The sequence below is a fragment of the Eschrichtius robustus genome, chromosome 6 (genome assembly GCF_028021215.1).
Source record: "Eschrichtius robustus isolate mEscRob2 chromosome 6, mEscRob2.pri, whole genome shotgun sequence".
Lineage (NCBI taxonomy): Eukaryota > Metazoa > Chordata > Mammalia > Artiodactyla > Eschrichtiidae > Eschrichtius > Eschrichtius robustus.
The window spans coordinates 42,854,183-42,869,023 of record NC_090829.1 but is presented as its reverse complement, the minus strand read 5'-3'; positions in this window follow the sequence as shown (position 1 = coordinate 42,869,023).

Here is a 14,841-nt window from a genome sequence, read left to right as displayed (position 1 = left end):
GTGACAAGTTCCTAGAGATGGGGATCACGGAGGGAGCTTTGAAAGAACCTCAAAGAGAACGAACTTCAAGTCTCTGCCTGAGCCAGCTCACAACAGCACCATTTCAGGTAAGAACTTTATTACAGCTTTTACCCCCTTCACCTGAGAGTTGAGAGAAGAGGTGAAGAAGAAAGAAAAGATGGACCGTGACACTCTCTCACAGAGCAAGGGAACAGCTGAGGGAAAGGAGAAGATGGTTGACAGATCAATTATGAAATTTTGATTATTGAGGAGGACTGAAGGCTCTAATTTCTGAACTGAGAATGTTTATGCCTTAAATCCATTGTGGGCAGGTCTTTTACTTACCAAAAGTCCTTTGAACCTGCCTACAGTTTTCAGTGGAAAAGTCTCTTCCATTAAATGCAATTTTAGAGAAATCAGGGGAGACTGAAACAAAATTGCATTTTGATTGTGTCTCTCAAATTATTTGTTCAATCTATAGCATGAAACTTTAACAGCATTTCAGAGGTTGCAAACTCTTGGCATGCATGCTTGATGAGTCTAGGAAATAAGTGTGTCTAGCTGCTGAAGTGATTTTTTAATTGAATGTGAATGCCTTCAGGTGCAATTGGCACCCCCCCCAGTTCAGCCTCTACATGACTCACGTCCCCTACCACCCACCGTTCACAGTCACTCATTTATGTCGCTGGCTAGTCAGTGCACGCACTTGAGTTTGAGGCGGGAAGGTCTCCACCTTAGAGTAACAGAGATGGATTTTATGTAGATTCAAGCAACTCTAAGTCAAAATCTTGGCTCCAGCAGGTATTGGCTTACCCGGGACAAGATATTTATTGTTTCTGAAAGGTCTTGTCTATAAAATATGTTCAATATCTATCTCATCAGTTACTTAGAAGCTAAATAAGATACTGTGTGCAGTGCAAGTCACCTATCACAGAGTGATGGCCCAATGAATATTAGCATCCTTCCTCCCCTTAATTTTTTATTGCTAAGTCCATTAGATGAGAAAATAGGGTTGTATAAATAACTGTTCATTGCATATACTGCTAGCTTTTCTTTTAGCTGTTTTGAAGGCTTTATAGCAAAATTACATTAAGAGAAAATTCCACCTAATTATAAATAATAACCAAAACTTGAGTTGGCCTCAATTAAAACAATTTCATCCAAGACTCTTCAAAACATTAAAGTTAAAATATGTGGCAACAATATAATTAAAAAGTCAAAAGTCTTGTAATTGCCTGTTTTTGCAGTGAGTAAAGGTAAATGCATGAAATTTTTTAATTCTCTCCAACGGACTATTTACCTTTCACTTGGCCTCATCAATTTTTATTTGTTTTTTGTCATATCAAGGTCCTTTTCAATTACTATTTCAATAACTATAGCTTCAGGGTGATTAAGCTTTGTCTTTGAATGAGTAGTTTTAACTGCTGGCTTTTCTGAGGAATTACACATTCTTGACTGGCATTGACAACTCACCAAGTGAAGAGTTACAATGGCCTGTTGATAGATCAAATTCTAAATGAAAGTCATATTTATGTTGACATGACTAGGAATTAAGCCATAATCAAAGCAGCTCACATAAAAGCAGTTACCTAGTCTAACCATGCATTCTGTGTGTGAACCTCTCAATTATATTGCTGATAAATGATTGTCCCCCCTCGGCTTGGAAACCTCCAATAAAACAACTCACCATGACCATGAGCATCTGATTAAATTTTAAAACATGTGTAAGTTTTAGAGACTGTTTCCTTGTATCGAACTAAAGCAACTGGCTCATTAGCAGAGACCCCTCCAGTCACTGCCATCTGATACCTATGTACACAGCCATTACAATTTTATCTGCCCAGAGACCTCAGCTAAAATGTCAGCTAAGATGAATGCTGCCCAGATGGTGGCTTGCTATAGTTAAGCCAGTTGATAATTGTTGCCAATGGCATCAAAATTGATCCCTTTTAAAGTTGCATGTGTGCTTTAAAACTTTAAAAGTGCATGTGGGGTGTGTGTGTGTGTGTGTGTGGGTGTGTGGGTGTGTGTGGGTGTGTGTGTGTGTGTGTGTGTGTGTGTGTGTTTAATTTCTTTATGAGTAAAACCTGGGATAAAGAACATTCTTGATCAGCATTGCTGAGAGATGGTATCTAAAGAAATGATGTCCTCAACTTATGAGAAAAAATAAAATCCCTTTTTCTGTGTCACCTGCATTTTCTTCAAAATGAAGACACTGCTGGAAAAGAAGCTGGGGACCCATGTGACCAGCAGTGACTTTTGTGATGTCAGCTCTGCTTTATAACAGACCCTGAGCTAAATACCTTATTCTCATTTAAACCTCCAGTCACCCACATGGTAGGTGCTATCATCATTGCTCTTGAGTGAGGAAACTGAGACAGAGAAAGATAAAGCAATTGTCCAAAGTCATACAACTAGTCAGTGAAGGAGGCAAAATTTTTACACCATGACTTGGAACTCAGAGCCCAATCTCTTCACCTCTGTGCAATTAGTGTCTTAACCAATCATTGTAATCCCATCCCTCTTGCCAGTGATTGGTTCAGCAACCTAGGTTTAAGCCAATTAAAACACTCCATAGGTTCCCTTGGAGACAATTTCTGGCCCAAGGATGAGCACGTGATCTAAAGTGATTCACAAAACCTGGAGAGTGAACTTTTTTCAGAAAACTTAAACCTAACTCACAAAAACTTGAAGTAAAACCGATAGTTTATTATTCTTTAATGTAAAATTCAAGCTGGTAAAGTAGCTCTCCTCCACAAAACTGTCAGATGTCCCAGCTACTTCTACCTTACTGCTCTGCCCTTTTCCATACCAGACCATCTCAAGGACTAAGCCCACCAACAAACCCTCATTCCATCATGTATGTGTGTGTGTGTGTACACGTACACACACACACACACACACACACAGAGAAGGAGAGAGAGAGATTGGAAGAGAAATGTTATTATAGGAATTGACTCACGTGATTATGGAAGCCACGAAATCCCACAAGCTGGAGAACAGGAAAGCCAATGGCTTAATTCAGTCCAAGTCCAAAGGCTTCAGAACCAGGGGAGTCAATGGTGTAAGTCCCATTAGGAGTCCTGAAGCCCAAGGTGGGGGATGGCCCAACTTCGTAAGTCCTGGTCCAAGTTTTAAAGCCCAAGAACCAGAAACACTGATGTCTGAGGGCGCTCAGCTCAACACAAAGAGCAAATTCACCCTCCCTCCTCCTTTTTGTTCTATTCAGGCCCTCAGCAGATGGAATGATGCCCACCTGCATGGGTGAGGATTATTTGCTTTGCTCAGTCTACTGATTTAAATGCTAATCTCTTCTAATGTGTGTTTCTAGAAGACACATTTTACCAGATATCTGGGCATCCCTTAGCCTTGTCAAGTTGACACATAAAATTAGGCATCACAAGGAAGAATAGATATTGGGTTATAACTAAGGTGTCTGACATATTCAAGAGGAGATATTTTCTTCTGGACATGACCAAGGAAGCATGCTTCCTTGGATATTGCTGGCAAGCATGTTAACACAATGGGAGAAGCCAGCCTGAGAATAAAGACAATGCAGAGAAGAGGGAAGAGCCAAGAGAACAACAGAGAAACAGAGCAAGCATCCTGATTTCCTCATGACTGAGGTCCATGCTACCTGTAAACCACCTGTTAGGTGAGATAATAAATTTCTTTATTGGTTGAATTAGGTTTCCCATTAATTGCAGCTGAAAGGGGTCTAACTACTACAATGCCCAAAAGACAAACAAGAGGAGGGAAGGAGAGAAGCAGCTGGATCCCAGTGACCTCATAATAATTAATGAGGGCTTTAATTTCTCTTTAGATATAAGAACAAACTTCTCTACTGCTTTTTACTTTATCCTCTCAGTAAATTCTTAGTTTTCTACAGGAATGTTGTACATCATCTGTATTTGAAAACAGAACTAACTTGATGCCCCTGACAGGATGGACTGCCTTGTGCTGAATTGCAGGTCTCTCTAAGTGTGGTACACAGTGATACATCTTAATTAGAGAGGGTCGTTGTAATCTCTAAGGCAATTAAAATTGCTCAGTGGCTTAGTTGTAAGTAGTGTTCAGTGAAGCTGCAGAATTGTGAATAGTAATCTAAAATCATCATCATTGCACATTAAGAACAACACCTAATATCAGCATAAAGCATAAAAGTACAAGAAGGAATGAAAATGCAATGTTTTCATCATGCTATGTAATGCCCTGCAATCACTTAAATATCCACACAGCATACACTGCAGTTAAGCTATTCTAAGTTTTAATCCCTAATTCTATAACCAAGTTTAACTCGTAAGTTCGTACCTCAGCCAGAGCCATATTTACAGTCCCATTACAAGGACTGACTTATGCTTTTGCCACACACCAGGAAAATGACTATTTCTGTCACTCGTTAAAACAGAAATCATACAATATACCACCTGGTTTTGCAGGGAAAATCAGTTGTAAGGCAAATTCTTCAACCAAACAAAACATAAAGACTGTATCAGTAACATTGCAGTTATATGTAGCTTAATCTACACTGTAAAATATTCACCGTATCCCTCAGTCCATCCCAACATCCCCCCTAAAAAATGTATTCCTATGTTTAAAGACCTATGGATCACTCTAATCCTGGCTGGATGATTAGTATTATTACATCAGTTCTAAATTAATGAATAACTTCTCAGATATTTCTCACACATGGATACCTCCAAATTATTACAGTCTAAATTTTAATTTTTCCCCCATAGCAATCTTACCCCAAGTCAAGTATTTCAGATCATGACAATGCATATTCTTCTAATATCAACTCATCTAATATAGCATGAAAGAAAATCTTAGAACATTTCCTTTGCACTGTAGTATTTTCTAATAACTTCTGATCACAACACTTCTGAAAGCGATTTCAGTTTATCTGTAGAAGTTATTTTATTTAAAAAAGTACATAAATACATATATACTTACATCATGGTAGCTTGTATTTATCAGCAAACATTCACGCTACCTTCTCCCACCCTTGCTCTGTGGGAAGAGTATACTTCTCAGCCCAGTTATGGGTTTGGTCAGAAGATTTTCTTTGCAAATGGAATTTGAGTGAATATGACTTATGTCCAAGCAGAAACTTTTAGTACAAGTTTCTATCATTCATTGAGCTCCAGCCCTCCACCATGAAGAAAACTTTCCCTACATAATGGCCGCTCATTCCACTTAGGTCCCAGAATGAAAGAACATATGAAACAGACTTGAACCCAGTCCACAGCCTGGAGCCCAGCCCAGAGCAGCCAAGAGGAGCTGAGCAAAACTACAAGCAACCTGTAAACACACGAGTGAGAAATAAATATTATAAACCATTGAAATTTGGCAGTTGTTTGTTACTGCAGAAAAAGCTCACTAATATATACCCAATGCTTCTGAAGGGCATTTAAGAGGATATATAATAAATGTAACCCTAAATTAACCCCTTTGAACCAGATACTTAAAAGTTATTTGACCAGAACATAGTCAACTGGAAAACCAAAGGGCCATTTTCTTCTTCTCACTTTAATAGGCTTATTTTTTGTCTGCTCTGACACCTCTCAGTAGAGACAAATAGCCCAAAACTGCTACACAAGTCTTTGAACACTTGAGGGTAAAGGATGGGAAATCCCTATGAAAGAGTTTAAAATTCTATCTTGATTAGGATAGAATGGAGCCAAGTCAAACCCTGAATCTAGCTCCTTCCATTTTCATCTACCTCTCAGCTACTCTCACCTTCATGTCACTGTGATATGACATTCCTACATTCTATTATAAGAACTTTTAAGGATAAGATAGGGACCCTGTCGTATTCATTGCTGTATGAATTCCCCCAGTGTTTATTAGTGCCATCCATAGAGTAGGCCTTACATAGATAGGATGATAAACAGAGAGACAGCTAGATGCATCTAGCTATCCCAGCCTCTGGTAGATTTAACTGTAACATTACTAGAAGCATCTACTTCACTGGATTCTCATCACATGCATTCCACATGACGTCAGCCCACATCCCCCTATTTGCAGTTCTGCAAATTCACCAATCTCTTTCCAAACTGTAATTCTATCTACAGGAGCCCCTTACAGGAATGGCCTTCCTCCCTTTTCACCAAAAAAATACTTCAAGACACGGTTTAAAGTCATCTCCTCCGTCTTTCCCACTAAACTGTCAGCTCCATGAAAACAAAGACTCATCTTTCTTATTCAAAGCTGTATCTTCAGCATCTATCTTGATGCCTGGTATGAGGTAGATGCTCAATGAATACTTCTTGAATGGAGAAATAAATTAACGCATAAGCTCCCCTGATCCTCACAGACTGCTTTTAACCTCTCTTCTGGTCTCCTATTATAGTTAATAAATACTTTAATTAAGGAATTGACAAAACTGTATGATAACTATCTATCACAGTACCCAACTGTTAATGACCAATAAATATTTGAGGAGTGAAATATTTATGGCAGAAACAGACTAAGATTCTCAAATCTGTGTCTGTGGGTTTTGTTTTTTTTTTTAGCACACATAACTGAGAACTGGTTTTATAGTGAGAGATTAAATAATACACTTTGCTTAGGTTGGTCATCTCCAAACCCTGTTTTCTTTTCTGGCACAGTCTCAGCTTGAGGATGACCAGAGACTGCTTTGGATCTGGCTAGGCACACACACACACCTCTATTTTAATTTTTTTCACTATTTTTGGCCCTCTTTGTCATCACTAAAATTGCCTTCAATGATATTTCTTATTTTTTTCCAAGTTTTGCTTTCACTTTCAAATTATCTTAAATCATTTTCTTGCCTATAAGGTGTTAGACTCCACTTCCCAATGTAACACCGCTCATTAACTTAATAAGCATGCTTTGTTATCTCCTAACAAGTCATTATTGCAACATGAAGCCTGGTTTCTAGGACAACAAGGCTCCCTGGAACATCACACCGTAAGGTTCCCAGGTTGGTGTTAACCACTGATGCCCAATCTTTGAAAATAGTCCTGAAACCAGTGATCCAGGTTTAGCCCTATATCCCTTAATCCTTTCTTTTTTTTTTTAATGAAGCAATCATTTGTTGATGAATAAGTGTCTTTTTTCCTTTGTCCAACATTTAATTGGCCCACATTCAAAGAAAAGTTTAAGAAATGACAGCAATGTTGGATTTCAGAGATATAAAAAAGTACCTCTTGTTGGTCATTCTTGCCCCCCAATTTCCCTCAAAAAATTCTCCATCAGCTTCCCATTTTCTGAAATTCCACCATCAGTATTCTGTTGATTTGTTTCATTTCCTTTCAAAAGATAAATATCTAGGGGTTAAAGTAACAAAGAATTTTCAGTCACTTATATCTAAGCATTAATTCACTTTTGGGAGCAATTTTAGTCCCACAAAAATAGAGAACCACTAGGGGAGCTTACATTTGAGAGTCCTGGAAATCTAAGAGGAATGAATAAAAAGGAGAAGGGGGCTCAGGAAACAAACTGACCCACTTGTAGAAAAAGAGAAGTAGATTAAAACTCAAGAGTCTTGCATGCAGACAGTCTAAAGAACTCCTATAAATCAAAATGAAAAAGACAACCCACTAAAATTTGGCCAAAAAACTGAACAGGCACTTCATAAAAGAGGATATTCAAGTGGTCAATCAGTATATGAAAAGATGTTCAACATTTTAAGTACTACTGATACACGCAACAGCATAGAAGATATTCCAGACAGATGTTGAGGAAAGAAGACAGATATGAAAAACTCTAAACTGCATGATTCCATTTATATGAAGTTCAATAATGTGCAAAATGAATCTATGGTAATAGACATTAGAGTCATGGTCATGTTTGTGGGATGGGGTGATTTGACTGGAAGTGGGCACAAGGAAGTCTTCCAAGTACTGGAAATTTTCCATATCATGACATGGTGGTGATTTCATGGGTATCACCATCTGTTTAAAGCCACCATTTGTTTAAAGCTATACATTCAACACAGCTGCACTTTTCTGAAGGTATATAATATACCAATAATTTTTTTTCTTTTTCAAATCAGAAGCCTTTGGTTGCAATGTGAATGCTGCAATATTTGGGTCCTTGGGTCACACATCTTGAGTTACAGAATCCAGGCTTTGGACTCTCTTCCCTCATGAAGAGTTGGTAAGGTGACTATAGAGATCCTTTCCAGGCCTGGGTGAAAGCTTCTGCCTCCTTTGGTTCTGGACTTTGCCAGGTCAACTTCTGATTTCCCCACAGAGTCTTTAGCCCTCTCTTGCTTGTCAGTCCAGGATCTTAGAAACAAGACTTAGGGTTCCAGATGGTAATACCCAAATGTGAAAATGTCGTTCTTGGATTTTTGTTTAACATTTTTTTCCTACTGAGACTGAACTTTTTGAAATAAATTGCTTATCTAGTACTCCATGGGGTAGTTAAATAAGAACATCAATCAACCAACTTGCTGGATTAAGTGTTTTCTCCAGTTCTCTTATAATAGCTATGGCATTTAGGTTCTTGGTCATCCCTGAGACAAAAAGATGGAACAACTCTTGTCTTTACTTAGTCACCTCTTCCACTCGACTGTGACTTCTTTGAAGACAAGAAATTATCTCATTCTTCTTTGTATCCCTGGCATCAAGCCCAGTGCCTGGTACACAGTAGGTGCTTATTAATTTTTCTTGAATTAAAATGAATGAGTAAGACCTTCACAAAACCTTTTGCCAGAGGCAATTTTAACTTGCGTTCAACATCCAAGGAGAGTGGGCGTGCTGCTTTGGCTCTGACATTGAATAATCTGGATGTTCCAAATTTCTTCTTGCTCATTTATCCTCAGGAAAAAAGGAAAGCAGGGGAAGATCATGTTTGTGGGCCTGGCAGACACATCTCAGACTCATCACCCTGTGTGACAGATGAGATGAAGAAGCAGCAAGACCAAGGCCACCTGCCCTGCTGTCTTCTGACTGCTGATGTTGCCTTAATCACAGAGCCGATGCAATTTCCTGCTGCTAATCCTGGCTATGGTCCACTGGGAGGTCTCATTTGTCACTGTCATTACCTTTCAGATCAGCAAAACATCCATCTTTAGTTGGGCCTTCCTTCAGTGCCTTGTTCAGGTGTATAGGAAGCTCATGGTCAGCATGGTAATCCAGGACAGTGGTCCTCGGTGCCTCAATATGAAGGTGGATTCATGCACTTTGATATACTAACTCTATCAATAGTAATTTTGAGGAAAGGGTGAACCTCAGGCTCATTTCAAAGGAGTAACACTTTATTTTTATATATCCTTTATAGAACATATTTTTTGTATTTTTTTGATAACTCACATATTCTATGGAAAGACCTTGATTAAATGTATAGCTTCAATTCCACCAACGTTGTCACCTCTGTTACTACCCTGAACCCAAATCAGTCCTCTTCCCCCTCCACTCAGCTGAAAAACTGAAACATACCTGACCCCAAAAAGGAATCTGAACCATATGCAAAATGCACCCTCTCACATTTGACTTGAATAGAACTGGCTTTCTTATCTGACAAACATCTGTCTAGCATTCACTATATGCCAGACACAGTTCTAAGAGTTTTGCAAATATAAACTCATTTATAACACCAGAATCTCATTTTATGGATGGGGAAACGGAGGCACAGATAGACTAAGCATCTTGCCCAAGGTCACATGGCTAGTAAATGAAACTCTAACCCAGTGCATCCCATTCCTGAGTCCATGCACTTAATCAATCACTACAGTCAGACAATAAGGGGTCTTTGGACCTAAATGCCAGGCCCAAAGCTTCCAGTAGTGTTCTGACAACATTACTTAATTACCTAATCAATTCTTTCAGCCCTGGCTCAGAACAATGGAGAGGGGTATGTGTAGGTGTGGGTGTGGGTATGTGGGGGGGTGTGCACATGTGTGAGTGCACAATGAACAAATGGTCCACAAAACTGTACCTCTACCACTGTCTCTCACATTTTCCATCTCATGGTCACCAGTTGGGTCTCCAGAAGCAAATGTTCAGAGAGAATCTGAGGCACAAGATGTTTATCAACCCCTGTGAAGGGAAAGGAAAGGAGGCAGAACTGAGCAGGGAAGAGCCCGACTGTAAGGAAGGCCCAGCAAAGCCTCAGTCAGGTAGCAGAGTCTGGAGCACGTATGGGTCATCCAGGTAACCACCAAGGGCTGAGGCAGCTGGGCCTTTGTTCACCCACCTTGCTCGGTTATCAGTCTGGGGCTGCCCCACGAAGGGCAGCCTCAAAAGAGGCAGCTCTGCAGCCAAGGCAGACCTCGAAGGAGCACAGTCCCTCAGGAGGGCATCTAGACTTTCCTTGGAGGAGGTCTGGGTGGCACAACTCCACACGTACCAAACTCAAAGTAAAGCCTAGGTCTTTAGCCTCAAAGTCCTACACAATCTGTGACCCCATTGCCTCTCTGACCTCACCCCCCGCTTCCTGCAGTCCCACTGGTCTTCTTGCCAAGCAAGCCCCCACCTGAGGGATTTTGTCCTTGTGTTTCCTCTGCTTGCTCTCATGTCCACATGATTCGCTCTTTTGGCTTCTTCATATCTTAGCTCAAATATTACATCTCAATGAAGCATTTTCTGAACACTATTTTAAATCTCTCTCACCACACCCCAACCCTACTCTGATACTCCCAATCCTTCTTCCTGCCGTATTTCTCTCCATACCATTTATCATCTTCTGACATAATATATAGTTGATGGCTTATATATTTTTAATTCTTTCTCTTCATAAGTGCTATGAAGACAGAGGATATTTTCCCCCGTTGTGTTCACTGATTTATCCTCAGTACCAAGAACAGTGCCTGGCACACAGTAGCCCTAAGGCAATGAATGACTACACAGAGAGTAAAAGAAGGAAGCTTCTGTCTCCTCAGCGCCCTCCACAAGCTCAGGACAAGATGCCTTCCATGCATTTCCTACCTTAGAGGCAAGAAACCCTGAACATGCAAATCTCTCATGTCATCTCTATTAGACACAAGGTAATTCTTATACTTCAAGCAACAGTAAATATGCTTTAATTCTAGTTCCTAGAACAATCAAGCACTCCTACTAAATTTTCCCACCAAACTCACATGGATTATTCACTAGGCTGATCAGAGCGCCCAACTACACACTCCATTATCAGTAAACCCCATCGGTTCCAACTGCAGTTTTGCATGAAACCCATTCTTGTATCCCCTGCCGAAATATCAGTGGATTCTTGTCCCCTTCTCATTCCCTTTCCCACTTGGGGTGATAGCCTTGAGAAACTGAGCTACTACCATTCTTTTTCCCATTATATCAATACCAGGTCTTACCAGCCAAGCTTTTTAGTAAACACTGCTTTGCTCCATTGGTTAAGAGGGCGGGTTCATGATATCTACAAAACAGAAACAGACACACAGACATAGAGAACAGATTTGTGGTTGCCAAGGGGGAGGGGGTGGGGGAGGGAGGGAGTGGGAGTTTGGCATTAGCAGATGCAAACTGTTATATATAGGGTGGATAAACAACAAGGTCCTACTGTATAGCACTGGGAACTATATTCAGTATACTGTGATAAACCCTAATGGAAAAGAATATGTATATGTGTAAGTGAATCACTTTGCTGTACAGCAGAAATTAACACAACATTGTAAATCAACTCTACTTCAATAAAATTTTTAAAAAAGAGTGTGGGTTCCTGGCTCCCCCACCTACCAGAAGGGTGTCCTTTGGCACATTGCCTAATAACACCATGCCTCAGTCTCCTCACGTGATCTATCACTTAAGGCACTTTAGACACATAAAGCTCAGTGCCTGGCACATTGTTGGGACCTAGGAAATAACAGTTTCTATGACTCCATAATTCTCTCTCTCCTGCCTGTCCCACCCCCATCTTTGTCACTGGCAACTGCATTGCTCTCAATTTTTCCTTCTCCCTAAGTCCTTCTTCCAAGTTTTACAGCATCCTTAAATCTTAAAGTCTTACAGTCTTCTTGCCTCATTTTAAAATCTTTTTGTAAGTGGCTTCACAGATATAGAATATAGTAATTCCCAGGACTCAGGATGACCCATTTGGGGCTGGGTTAAGAGATAAAAATGGATTAGACGCCCACTCAAAAGGAGCATCCTTGCCAGCAACAGGAGACACGTTCCCCTTCCATACTTGTAAGCTCCTCATTGCAACCCCATGGAACCGCCCAGTAGTCCCCTGTCCTCACAGGAAAAAAAAATCTATAGCTCTTTGAAACACAATGAAACATAAAACATGGCACTTCATGAAGCCAGTTTCTTAATTATGAAAATCTAAGTCACAGTTTTAGTTACTTTGCAACAGACTAGTAGTTTGTCATTGTTGTTTTACATGAAGATGGAAACCAAAAGCAAGATAACCTGTGAGCATCACCTTGCGGAGAGATTTACAACCCCCGCAGCAGTTTGGACCCCAACAATCTTCATTCACTGAACACATGGTTAACGTGCTGGTGCTGGGAAAGGGCAATAAACAGATAAAAATCCTTGGAGCCCTGGAACTTACTTCCTAGTGGGAAGACAGAAAATAAAGATCAGTAAGGGAAATATATATTAGATGTGGTGAGTGCTGTGGAGAAAAAAGCAAGGATGAGAGGCAGGGTATGGGAATGCAATTTAAAATCAAGTAGTCAAAGACCTTACTGAAAAGGTGATATTTGAATAAAGGCTCGAGAGAGAGGAAGGGGCCATTCATGCAGTTACCTGGGATAAGAGCCATTTAGGTAGAATGGCACGTGCAAAGCCCTAGCCCTAAGTGGAAATATGTGAGTGAATTTGAGAAATAGCATTGAGGGCAATGCCCAGAGTGAGCGTGGAGGAGATGGCAGAGTCAGAGGGAAAGCAGGGGCCAGATTGCACGGGGGCCTTTCTAGTCATAGTAAGGATTCAGCTTCTACTCCCGATGAGATAGGAACTTCAAGAGGCTTTGAGCAGAGGAGTAAGATGATCTAACTTCCTTTTTAACAGGATTGCTTTGATTAAAGGAGTTGGAGACAGAAATAGGAGATACTGTCTTTAGACTCAAGCAAGAGGGGCCCCTGCCCTCGGCCCCATGTTGTACAGGGTCCTGCATAAAACAAACACACAACATGTACATTTATGATAGTACCCAGGGCATCCTTCTCAGTGATCAGGCTCAATTCTGGCACAGCACAGCCTGCAGTCTTAAATATGTATTCCCATGACTACCACATTTTAGACCCTTTTAGACTCTTCTCCACACCTCTTGCCACGTGTGCATCAAACAAAAGGTGACTGCCTCCAAATGCCATCAAGGCTGCAAGCATGGGAGCTGGACACTGCTTAGGAATGTGGGGAGGATTTGAGAAATGGATGTGCCTAATTAAGAGAAGTATGACTTCACTTACTAACTTCCTCTTGGAGAGCCTAAGTGCCACAGATAACAACATATTATGTCTCAGCTGTGCTGAGAGTCCATTTCCTTGCTTCTCTTTGTGTTCCAATTCAGCATTCTTGAGATATTCACGAATGGCCCAGGGTTTGCAATGGTTGCATACATAATGGCTAGAAATATTAAACAATTCATATCTCTCTAAATTTGTATTTATGCAGGTCCAAACAAAATTCATGCTGGAGCTAAACTCTAGAATACTGTTTCAAGAGATGATGAAAATGGCAATATAAGTGATCATAGTTTATAGGATGAAATTTAAATATTTTGAAATATTGTTTACAATAGTGGTAATGTATCATCTGCAACCCCAATTACAATACCTGAACATGATATGTAGAAGTTGTGGTTCTTATTGCTAGTTCAGATGAGCAAAATTTCTCCAAACTGAAATTGAAATTAATATTTTTAATTAATTTTTAAAATACAAGGACTCAACAAGAGTGGTCTAATTTGATAAAACTATCAATAGAACATCAATTACATGGAAATCTTGATTATGTGGCATATATTTTACTGAAATTAAGTTTTAAAAATAACATCTACAGGATAGACATATAGTAATTCATAAGTTAAACTCTTTCTATACTCATCCAAATATCACCTACCCATTAAGAGAACACACCCAGACACACACAATAGTAATTCAGTCATCTGTGATGTTTTGCTTACTGTTGGTCATATAAAAATCATTAATTGTTTCTTACTTTTTCAACATAAGAATATACATTAAAGTAGGAGGATATAACATATTTTAAATAACTTTGTTAGATTAACTCATAAAGTTCAAATATTTAGATAGTTACTGTGTTGGGTCCCTTTTGTATTTTGGCCCCTTGTATCTTAGGGAAATCCAATTTGGAGCTTACTACAATAAAAAAATCCTGGCAATAAATGACGGTGGTCTCATCAGGGTGATGGCAATGGAGATGTGAGAAGTCATCAAATTCTGAATACTTTCTGAAAGAAGAACCAGAAGGATTCCTGACAGACTGGATTTAAGTGAAAGGGAAAAATCAAATGACAAAAGGTTTTCAGCCTGAGCAACTCCATAAAAAGTTGCCATTATGTGAGCTAGGGCAGGATGTAGGAGGAGCAGCTTGGGGAGACTTTCAGAAGCTTGTTTTGTCATGTTAAGCCTGAGATGTATTTTAACTCTCAGAAGTTTTTTTTTTAAATAAATAAATAAATTTATTTATTTATTTATTTATTTACTTACTTACTTACTTACTTACTTTTGGCTGCATTGGGTCTTCGCTGCTGCGCACAGGCTTTCTCTAGTTGCGGCAAGCGGGGACTACTCTTCGTTGCGGTGCGTGGACTTCTCTTGCAGTAGCTTCTCTTGTTGCAGAACACGGGCTCTAGGTGCCTGGACTTCAGTAGCTGTGGCACACAGGCTCAGTAGTTGTGGCTCACGGGCCCTAGAGAGCAGGCTCAGTAGTTGTGGCGCACAAGTTT